Here is a 12,331-nt window from a genome sequence, read left to right on the forward strand (position 1 = left end):
ATATATATATATATATATATATATATATATATATATATATATATATATATATATATATATATATGTGTGTGTGTGTGTGTGTGTGTGTGTGTGTGTGTGTGTGTTTGTTTGTTTTTTTTCTTGTATACACATTAAATTAGGGTTGATTAGACTTAGTCAACGGGTGAGTGGATGTGCATGACCCTCTAGCGATATTTATAAAAAAGACTATTTTACCCTTAGAACATACCGAGCATGTCCTGGATGTGTTTCAACTCTGATTTCGATGAAATCAAAACTGTTCTTCTTGGATTTTCAATACAAATGCAACCAAGTGTTCAAAACTCATAAAATCAACCTTCAAAATTTTGATTTTGCCTTTGATGTTGTAAGGCATGTTTTGCGAGCATGCAAGCTCCAATTTTGACAAAATCACTTGCGTTCTTTTCAAAATTTTGATGTGGTCACAATCGTGTAATCTAAAATCATAAAATAGATTATCAAAATATATTCATTACCTTAGATATTTATATTCGAACAAAATTATAAAAAATTTGTCGAGTATTACATCCTTCTCCTCTAAAGACAAATTTCATCATCGAAATTTGCTATACAAGTCTTAGACAAAAACTTTAGGGTACTTTTTTCGTATATTGGATTCAGGCTCCCAAGTACATTCCTCTATTTTGTGATGTTGCCACTTTACTTTCACTAGTGTAATAGTTTTTATCCTCAAGACTTGATCACTTCGGTTGATGATTTCTACTTGTTTTTCTTCAACAGTCATATCATCTCGGACTTTTATGTCTTCGTGTTGAATGATGTGTGACAGATCATACACGTACTTTCTTAACATCGAGACATGAAAAATATTGTGAATTTATAGATATTGGGGAGGTAGCGCCAACCGATTGGCAGTTTCGTTAACTCACTCAATAATTTCAAATGGGCCAACAAATCTAGGACTCAGCTTTCCTTTCTTTTCAAAATGAGACACTCTTAATCGGAAATACTTTTACAAAAATCATATCTCCTACAATGAACACGAATTCCTTATGCCTTTGATCTGCGTAATTCTTTTTGTCGGCTTTGGGCAGTTTGTAGTCTTTTATGAATCATTTTTACTTGTTCAACATAGTGTTATAGAACCACAAGTGAATTCGTAGTAGATTCTTCAATTTTGTCCCAGTGAACTGGCGATCGATAGGGTCTATCGTATAATGCTTCATACAGAGCCATCTCAATACTAGCATAAAAATTATTATTGTAGGTGAACTCAGCGAGAACTATGTGTGCATCACAGACTCCTTTTCATTCCAAAACATAGGCTCTTAACATATCTTCAAGAGTATGTATAGTGTGTTCAGATTGGCCATCGATCTGGGGATGGAAAGATGCACTAAACTTTAATTTTTTTCTCAAAACTCACTGAAGATAACCCCAAAACCAAGATGTCAATCTTGGGTCACGATCAGAAATGATCAAGATTGCAACCGCATACAATCTGACAATCTCCTAAACATAAAGATCGGCCAAACTTTCTAGTGATTGCTTGATACGGATAGGAAAAAAATGAGCAGAGTTGGTCAAACGGTCGACGATCACCTAGATTGCATTGTATTTTGTCCGAGTTCTAGGTAATCCTACCACAAAATCCTTAGTAATGTCTTCTCATTTTTATAGTGGTATTTCTATCTTTTACATCATTATACCAGGTCGTTGATGCTCTATTTTGATTTGTTGGCAGGTCAAACATTTTAAGACATAATTGACTATAGTTCTCTTCATATCGTTCCACCAATAATTTTGTTGCAAATCTTTAAACATTTTTGTGCCTCCTGGGTGGATGGTATATCTACTCTTGTGAGCTTTTTCTAAAATTTCATTCCTTAATACAAGGTCAGATGGGACCCAAATTCTATTTCTTATCTAGATACTATCGTCGTCCTTGAGACGGAAAGAGGCATCATCCTCCAACAGAGCCCTTGCTTTCAACTTTTCATATTAAAGATCTTTGATTTACTCGGCGGCTAACATGGTGAGGATCTCTGGTTGTACGATTAGATTGGACAAATAAATTTTTTCTTGATTTGCCATAAATGGTTTTCATTCAATGAGATCTTCTATAAGTTTCTAACTTTTTTCTACAAGATTTGCCAAGGAACTTCCAGCCTTACAACTGAGAGCATCTACACCAATATTTTCCTTTCCTGGGTGGTAGGAAAGGGTAAACTCATAATCCTTGATATATTTCAACCAACATCATTGTTGCATGTTCAATTTCTTCTATGAAAATAGATATTTGAGGCTTTTATGATCACTATAGACTTCGAATTTCTCTTCATACAATTATGTCGCCAAACTTTTAGAGTAAAAACTACTGCTATAAGCTCTAGATCATGGGTTGGATAATTTTTCTCATGAATCTTCAGTTGCTTTAATGCGTAAGCAATAACCTTGTTGTGTTGTATTAGTACGTAACCCAGACCTATTCCTGATGTGTCGGTGTAGACAATAAATTCACCCTATCTCGAGGATAAGGTTAATACTAGGGCGGTGGTAAGTTTCTTTTTCAGTGTCTGAAAACTTTCTTCACATTTATTCTCATTCAAACTTGACCCCTTTTCTTAATAACTTGGTCATTGATAATGTAATACGAGAGAAATCCTAAATAAACTTTTTATAATATTTAGCAAGACCAAGAAAACTTTGAATATCCAAAACATTCTTCGGTTGCTTCCATTCTAGAACTGCTTCCACCTATTATGATATTAAAATTTACTTAAAGATCTAATTTAAAAGTTTGTATCAGAAATCTTAATCTACGATTTATTAATAAGATCATTACTTTGGCGGGATCCATGGATACTTTGTCCTTTGATATTATGTGTCTCAATAACATGACTTCCTTAAGCCAAAATTCGCACTTCAAGAATCTAGCATAAAGTTGTTCCTCCTTCAGAATTTATAAAACAATCCTTAAGTGCTCGTAGTGTTGCTCCAGACTTTTTTAGTATATCAAAATATCATCTATGAAGATGATTACAAAGGAGTCTAGAAAAAGTCTGAATATTCTATTCATCAAATCCATGAAAGTTGTTGGCACATTTGTAAGTCTAAAAGGCATAACTATGAACTCATAATGCTCGTTCCTTCTCTGAAAAGTTATTTTTGGAACATTGTCCTCCTTGATTCTCAATTGATAATATCCAATTCTTAGACCAATATTTGAGAATACTCTGGCTTTCTGCAATTGATCGAATAAATCATCAATACGCGGCAATAGATACTTGTTCTTAACTGTGACCTGGTTTAGCAGCCTATAATCAATGCATAATTGCACGAATCCATCATTCTTCTTTAAAAATAATACAGGTGCTTCCTAGAGTGATACACTAGGCCTGATGAAACTCTACTTCATAAGTTCTTGTAACTATTTTTTCAATTCTTTCAGTTATGCGGGTGTCATCCTATAGGGTGCTTTGGATATTGAAGCAGTTTCAAGCAATAGCTCGATACTAAACTCAACCTCGTGGTGTGGAGGGAGTCCAAGCAACTTTTCTAGAAAGACATCTGAAAAATCTCAAACCACATCTAAACTGTCAAGTGAAACCGTCATCGAGTCTATCAGAGCAATGTTAACCAGAAATGTGGTGCATCCTTTCTTCAAATATCTCTAGGCCTTTATGGATGATATTACACGCTTCTTTAAGGTAGGCCTAGATAATTGAAACTCTACCCTGGGAAGTCCAGGTTCAGACAATACTACCTTCCCTTCATGACATAATACCTTAGTGTGATACTTATAAAATCAATTTATACCCAAGATGACATCATACTCGGTCATATCGAGTAAAATTACGTTAGCAAGCAATCTCTATGCATCTAAAAATATGTCAATATTCGGTATATAATTTACATATATTTCCCTATCTCCCAAAGGGGTGTATACTTCTAGATCATGACTCGAAGATTTAGTGGGTACACAGCATTTTATAGAATTTTATAAAAATAAATGAATGCATGGCACCACAATCAAATAGAACCAATGTTGCTCGATTAGCGACTAGGATGGTACCTTGTACCATGTCACCCTTAGAAAGTTGTTCAGTTGTGGCAGTATAAACACGACCAGTTGTTGCCTACTTTTGTTGTTGTTGTTGCAGTTGGGGATTAGATCCACCAGCACCCTTCCTTCGGTCGTCTGTCATCTTTTTGTGGCAATCCTTGATATAGTAGCTCGTCTTGCCACAATATAAGCAAATGCTAGTTTTTTGGTAACAAGGTCTATTGAGATGGTTGTGATTACAAGTGCGACAAGGCTCGGTTGACTGTTGTTGTTGTTGTTGTTGTTGTTGTGGTCGAGGTCGATTTTGCTGCCTCTGCCTCTTGGTAGGAGGGGCGGACTTCTTATCCTCAAATCTCTTCTTAGGACAACTCTTTTAGCCCTCATTAGATTGTTCAAATCGATGAGGTTGTTGTTTCTGTAACTCTTCCTATTCATCTTGAAGTATTGTGGCTACATCAATGGCCTTGTCTAGTGTTTCTGGCACTTTAGTTCGGAGGGTCGGTTTTAGGTCTCGAGCAAACTTCATTGCCCTGTCTTCCTCAATGGTGAATACTTGGGGACAATACTTTTCCAGATTTCAAAACTTCATAATGTACTCTGCCAGACTTAGTCCTCGTTGTAGCTCGAGGAACTCCAACATCCTACGACTCCTCTCGTACTTAGGAAAATATGTGGCATACTGCAATGAATTGATCCCACAGTACTGACCCATTGTTGAATTTAATTTCTAAGGTGGTTGCCTACCAGTGTTTAGCATCATCTCGTAATCGATAGGCCCCAAAATCTACCTTACTATCTTCTGGGACAGACAGTACTCAAAAAGCTTTCTCAATTTCTTGGATCCATGCTTCAGTGGCCTTGGGATATGTCTTTCCAGAAAAGGTTCGGGGACCCAACTTCAAAAAAAAATTGTAAGTAACTATTCCAGGGTTATGGCATGCCTCTAGAGCCTGTTTGGCCTACGTCTGGTCTCTTATCGTGGTAGCCAGATTATTAAGGGTCTCCATGAGGAACCCTTTCAGATCGTCCTGCTCGTAAGGAAGATTATGATTCCTTCTCGTATAGTGAATCATCCTTCACATTAGAATGAGCCAAAAATAAACAATGGATATTTGTGAGAAAATAACAAAATAGTATTCATAATATCAGCAACAGTTACAAAAATTACCAGCAAGGTTGGTTAACAGTAGGAAAAGGTCATCTAACTATTTGGAGTTCAACATGCTGACTTCAAAACAACCCTTCCCATTTCTTCCTATGGTATCCCCCTGAATTGTCATATACTTTCATTTCTTGTGCATTTTGAGATTAGAGCCGAAGGATATCTAGGAATTGCCGGTGTGTTCTTCGACAAATCTGGATGATATTCAGGAGATGTCGGTAATGGTGAATGTGGAGGGTAGTCAGAAGGAGCAGGTAACTCCGGATTGTAAGCCGGTGGAGCCAGAGTATAGACCAGTAATGGAGGTTCCATATCATCAGAGGAGTATCAAGAAATTTCTATTAGCTCGAAGGGTGGTTGTTGGGGGTCATTGTCAATTATATTATGTTGACTAACATTAAGGGTATGTTTGGTTGTGTTTCACAAAAGTGAAATAGGATCACATGAGATTCAAAATCATGTGATTTGGAATATCATTTTTTTCTAGATCTCATGTTTGTTTATTATGAGGAAAGGATTCAAAAGCTCGTTGGACGTCCGACGTGCTCTCGCCTTTCCCTCTCCCATCATCGCCAATTGCAGGAAAAAAATAAGAAAAAACTGAAAAACCCCAAATAGGGGCAGCCCCTTCTTGAGTCTCAAATGAGGAACGGCCCCCTCCCCCATCATCATTCATTGTAGACGAAAAGAGAGATGAAAAAAACCCAAACAAGGCTCTCTGACAGAGAGACCTTGTTTGGGTTTTGAATAAGGGACGGTGGAGCTCGTCAAACATCCGACAAGCTCCCCCCAGCCCCCTCCGCCCATCATTGTCAGTTGCGGACATAAAAAACCTAGAAAACCCCTAAACAGGGCCCCTATTTGGGTTTTGGATGAGGGGTAGTGGAGTTGGTCAAACATTATATATATATATATATATATATATATATATATATATATATATATATATATATATATATATATATATATAACTAGAGTTAGGATAGAATTAGTTTTTTCTTTTTCTAGTTTTCTCTTTTCTTTCTTTTTGGTTAAGAGAGGACTAGTCAACATCAATTGACTAGTAAACCTAGAGGGATGTTGGGGTCCCAACAACTCTATTTAGAGTCGTTAGACCCCTTGGGCTCCCTCTTTCATGTGTATAAATATGGGGTAAAACCCCACTATCTTGTAATGCTTCTTGCATGGTCTTGAACAATAAAATATTATTTGTATTTTTGGTGTTTGCCATTTTAGTGGGTGTTTGTGTGTGAGCTCATTTTGTGGTTTGTGAATATTCTTTTGGTGCTTTGGTAAAACTCTTTGAGTGTCCACTTTGTTGTTTTGGTGAATATCTTTTGAAGGACCTTGTTTCCTTTCATGGCCTCGTTAGCGAGGTCTTGATTCGCAAGGGGTGGACCATTAGTGTATAAACCCTTGTTAGAGAGGTCATGACAATGCTTGATTTGATATTTGTAGATGATATACCCTAATTCCTCACAGAACTGACAAAACTAATAATCAATAGAACAAAGTTGTGCTATGTGCACCTGGTGGCACCTATGACATCTGCCCATTTGGGGGTTGGTATGCATACAAATGAATTCCTGAATTTGTCTTATTTGGCGTGTTTAAGTTCATTATTGATCGATTGCCTCAATAAAGGCATGGACAGCCTCAATCATATCATTGTAAAACATCTATTCAAAAGAAGTATTAGTAGTAGACAACCTACTATTATTTTATATACAAAAATTTTAAGAAAAGACTTATAGTGCAATGCTGGCAGCAGGACGGATCTTGGACCAGTTTTTCTAGACTAGGGCTTTGATACCAAAAATTTTAAACTTGAAATTTTACCAAAAATTAAAAAAAAAAATTAAATATTGACAGCAGAAAATGATTTAATATTGAGTCCAAATTTGAAAATTTTGAGCAAACCACAAGGGTGAAATAAGACAAAGTTATTATTAAAGTGAAAACCAAAATATTATTTACATCATTTTTTACAAAATGTACAGTTAGTTCAAAACTTGAGAATACAAAATATTATCAACAAAAGTCCCAAGCTGGTGCCTAGACCCTCTGGAGAGTGCTAGTCCTCAATGTTGCTCCTGTCCCGTGGCATTCACTGTCCTGTACTTAAACAAAACCCATTAAAGGGCCAGACCTCTGACAATCTAGTAAGTTTATACCAATTTCAGTAATTTGGAATATTAAACATATTCAGTCAATTTAGATAAGGCATTTTTACTGAAAAGTAAGATAGAATACAGAACAGAATTGTTTGCATAATTAGGGCATATTTTCATTTCAAACCATGATTAAAAAAGGTCTTTGTTTTGATAATTAACCATCCACCTTGGTACATGGGGGAAGACCATCGCAGACAGACGAAGCATTTCAAGGGTGTATTATTCTCAAATGTTTTAATCTCAAGTACCTAATTGTAGCATACCCAAAGTGGGTGGTCCGTGACCGAGAGAATCACCGCTAAGGCAAAACAGAAAGTAAGATGCATCGTGGACTACTGCAGTAGTTAGGGATCTATCACCTAAGGCACGTTGATAGCCCCAACCTTCGTAGACCTACGAGTGAGTGGAGACCACTGAGATGCCTCACTTCTAAAAATCAGAATGGAATCACTCAAAGTTATACTATCTACCTTCTCTAAGGTAGAGATCAAAACAGAATGGGTTAGAAGGATTATCTTTATTACAGGGATTATTTTAAATGTCTTACACTTTGTAAGCCAGAATGGAGGTTCAGTAATTCAAGTATCCATTTTTAGGGTAATAACCAGAGTCCTGTATATATACCCGACCCAATCAGTACTTGCTCAGTATGTACGAGCACTTCACCAATGTGGCGGATCAATATCTTAAGTTTTGTGTGTAGGCATGTTTTATTTATCATATAGTATTTTGTTTCGCACTTTGAGAGTTAATTTATTTCAAGCTCATATACAAACCAATCTCATAACAAAAGTATGCTCTACCCACTACTGTGTACCGAAAAACTCTCTAGAACCTTAGCCTCTTTTGGGTTGCAACAATTTTCATTTCCTTTTTTTTGGAGTGGACTATTCTATTGTCAATATTCTTTGAACCCAAAGTTTTGTTGTTCTATGCATGTTTCAAATATTTTATTTTTACAAAGCAGAAAGTATTATTTTGTTCAAAATATATGCATACATCTTTATAATATTTTATTCAGAGTATGATGTGGACCAAGAACTACTATTTTATTCGAAACACAATGCGTATACTTATATTATTTTATTTGAGATATAATCATTTTCCTCAAAGTATGGTAATTACAAAATCTATTATTTTATTTCAAGTAGCATACATATCAAAACTTATTATTTGAAAATATTTGTTTTATTCAAAGTACCATACATATCAAAACTACTTTATTTGAAATTCAATGCGTGTGTATATATATATATATATATATATATATATATATATATATATATATATATATATATAAGACAATGACTATGTCATGCATAACAATTTGAATATAAGCAAACATGTATGCTTCCAAAATATATTTAAATATTCAAAATCCATATGCATTTGGATAGAGCTTGCCTCGTATAGTGTTTTGATAAGAGAAAAAAAATTCGAGAAATCCCAGGAGAATTTTTCCTCCAAGTTGAACCTTCGATGTGTGAGAGTGAACCATATTTGAAGAGTTCGGTGTTGCAGCGTGGAAGAGAAGAGTACAAGTGCAACAAACAAGTGAGTTGGGCCTCGGTTAGGCTGGGTCGACTTAGTGAGCAGGTACGATGGTTGTGTTAGGTGGTTGTAGGTGGTGGTGGTTCAGCTGCCACCAATGGTGGTGATAGAAAAAAGAAGAGGGTGGTTGGGTTAGCCACCAGCAATGGTGCTTAGAGGAGGGAGAGAGAGAGTGGTTGAGATGGGCAAACACACCACCACCCTTGGTTGTGGAAATGGGGGGAGAAGTAGGAGGAAGAAGATGAAAGTGGAGAAGTGGAGGGGAGAAATAGAGGGCGAGAGGGAGCTAATGAGAGAAATGTGAGGGGCTTAGCCCTTTAAATAAGAAAGAGAGGGGCCGTTGGTGTTGCCAAATGGCAACACCAAGGTGCTGCCTATGAACATTTTTTCATGATTTTTTTAAAACTATGGGAGAAAAAAAGTGAGTGCCCCATGCTCTAGTTTAAATGGGCCTTGGGTTGAATCACAATTGATCCAACCATGGTTCCAAGGCTCGACCAGTCCAACCAATTGAACTGGTTGCCTATTAGTTACATTAACTAAGTTTACTTAGCTAATATAACTAAGCCCAATTATTATTATTATTATATATATAGATATATATATACACGTATTTGTTTATTTATTTTCTTTCTTGTATACACATTAAATCAGGGTTGATTGGACTTGGTCAATAGGTGAGTGGATGGGTATGACCTTCTAACGATATTTATAAAATGATTATTTTATCCTTGAAACTTGCCACGCATGTTCCCGAATGTGTTTTAACTCTGATTTCAATGAAATCAAAACCGTTCTTGGATTTTCGATATGAATGCAACCAAGTGTTAAAAACTCATAAAATCGACCTTCAAAATTATGATTTTGCCCTTGAAATTGTTGAGCATGTTTTGCAAACATACGAGCTCCAATTTTGACAAAATTATATGTTCTTTTTAGAATTTCAATGTGGTCGCAACCGTGTAATCTAAAATCATAACATAGGTTGTCAAAATCTATTAATTACTTTAGATATTTATATTCGAACAAAGTTTCAAAAAAAATGTTGATCCCGCCTGGTTCGCCATTTTATATTCTACACAGCAGAGCACTTGATCCCGTCCTCATCAATCATATTGGATTTAGTTTCATCCAACTAGCCAAACAGTCAAGCTAGCTTAGGCCCAGACTTGCCTAGGTCGGAGCTAGCATGTTGGAAACATATGCAGCAACGTGAAACAATGGCAGTAGAGACTAGCATAAGTTCAATGGGCCACAAAAACAACATAGAGAAACAAAAGCTGAATTTTATGACCATGCTTAGAATTCAAGTAATGATGCTACATCGAAAAATCTAATCAACAAATATTGTGTATCAATACAGTGTAAACCCTAACCTATATAGAATAACAACTCATCATATAGGTGATTGTGAACCACCATATTTCAAAAGCTTGTTTTTCATTTATTTCTCATATTAGGGCCTTCAAGAATCCAACCGGATAACAGACAGCAAACTACACTAAAAAAATCACAAATCTAGATGCTCCCACAATAACCAAATACACAAACAAATTCTCCCTATATTGTAGCTAATCTCGTGCTTCTCCTCTTCCTACCTTAGTTGAATCTACAATTCCAAATGCATCTGCATCCATCTAGCTTTAACCTGGAGCAAGGATCAGTTGCTGTGATCATTACATGGATTTGACAGATCTAACTAAATTGGCATCGGGACACAAAGTATACTTTCTCATAATTCTTGAGTAGTTCTTCCACCTGTTTAAACAAATTAAAAGAGCTATCAAAGAAAGGCATGAAACAGAAAAAAACTATGCAAGTTTCTGATTGTGTTATAGGCATTATTTTTTTAATAGAACCAAGGTTGCCAGACTAGGAAGCGGAAGCGAGAAGCGATACAAGAAGCCGAAGCAAGAAGCGATGCATTTTAAAATGTATAGGAAGCGGGAAGCGAAGAATTGAATGAGAATCAAAATGAAACACAAATAAAAACTAAAATAAAAGTTACAAATATTAAATTTCATGTTTTTTTAGTGTAAGAATTAAATGTTTAACAAAATCTAAAAATGATGACTATCAATTTAGAGAAAGCACATGGAAGTGAGTGAGAAGAGTGAGAAAACACATAAAAAACAAGAAAAGTTGAGTAAGAGATCATATAAGAATAGATGAAGCGTGTGGGAAAGCATAGGATAAGTGTGGGGGAATCGAGGTTCTCATCAAGTTTCGGAAGCAAGGAGTATCGCGCTTCCGAAGCGAGTTTCCGAGAAGTGAGCTTCCCACCTATCCAAGAAGTTTCCGGTAACTTTGAGTAGAACCATGAAATATAACAGCACCTCTCACAACCAAGTATCTAAGGCATTGAAATGTTGAAGCTACAAAAAAGGGGCAGGGAATTATAGCAAGACACCTAATTGCTGTTTAGAAAACATGTATGCCAGCCTCAGGATCATCTGAAACCCAATTCAGGCACTGGAACGTGCACTCTTAAAATACAAAAAAAACTTCAGTGTCCAAACTAAGATCGAGAATTCAAGGGCTAAATAATGGCAATCAAGAAAACCAGTTTTTAGATTATTAGTATGACTCAAACCTAATTATTTTAACAGATTGAGATTATCTGTCTATAGTGAACTTGAATGGATCAGCTAAGATCCTATAGAATGTACAACCCCCATAGGCTATGCTGACTAGTCAAGATATTAGGCTAGTTGCATGCCCAATTTTGTGTAATCATTGATAATTGCAATTAGGGTCCATGGTGTTGATCTCTTGGTCTTGCTCCCATATATTGATAAACTAGAATGTAAAACTAATGAAGCAACAGTCTAGGATACCTTACAAAAGCTGATCCTGTGTAAGATTAATTTTGTAAAGACAAAAAAAAATTCTAAGATCTAATGCACATGTGATCTCAAAAGAGGAACCCATAAGGCAATAATGAGGCAAATATGGAACCCATGGAAATTGATCATATATTCATAAACAGGGGCTAATAACAAATCTGCCAGCAGTGTCTTAGTGATATTCCTATTGCTTGCTAGTCTTCAGTCTCCAAGATGTCATCGGGTGGAAATGGGGAAAAAGCACCACCTGGAAATGTAATAACCCGAAAAAAAAAAAAGCGTTTGGATCTGGGCCGGATCCGGACCCGGATCCAACCCGGGTAAATAAGTCGGCTGCGTGCTTTTAAAAGCACGCAGCGACGAAGGGGGGAGGCTCTCGAAACCTCCTTCCCCCTTTCGTCTCTCGGTCTCTCTCCCCCGACCGACTCCCATCTCGCTCCTTTGCGTTGCCGAGCACAGCCACCGACGATCGCATCGCCGGCAGCCTGCTCGAGCCTCCCCTCTGTGACCTCATCGACGATGCCCCTCCACTCAACCTCCGCTGTCGCCA

The 12,331-nt window shown here is 36.6% G+C and overlaps 1 protein-coding gene across 1 annotated transcript in view; it reads right to left on the reverse strand.

Annotated features, from left to right (window-relative positions):
• Positions 1 to 10,243: 10,243 nt before the first annotated feature.
• Positions 10,244 to 12,331, reverse strand: part of LOC149849241 (putative glycerol-3-phosphate transporter 5) — a 68,533-nt gene continuing 66,445 nt past the window's right edge. Inside the window, exon 3 of the mRNA XM_090013809.1 lies at positions 10,244 to 10,693. The gene's annotated coding sequence lies outside the window, so the exon portion shown is untranslated. The remainder of the gene's footprint in view (positions 10,694 to 12,331) is intronic.

The sequence above is a fragment of the Nuphar pumila genome, chromosome 1, assembly GCF_984573655.1.
Source record: "Nuphar pumila chromosome 1, dmNupPumi1.hap1.1, whole genome shotgun sequence".
Taxonomy (NCBI): Eukaryota; Viridiplantae; Streptophyta; class Magnoliopsida; order Nymphaeales; family Nymphaeaceae; genus Nuphar; species Nuphar pumila.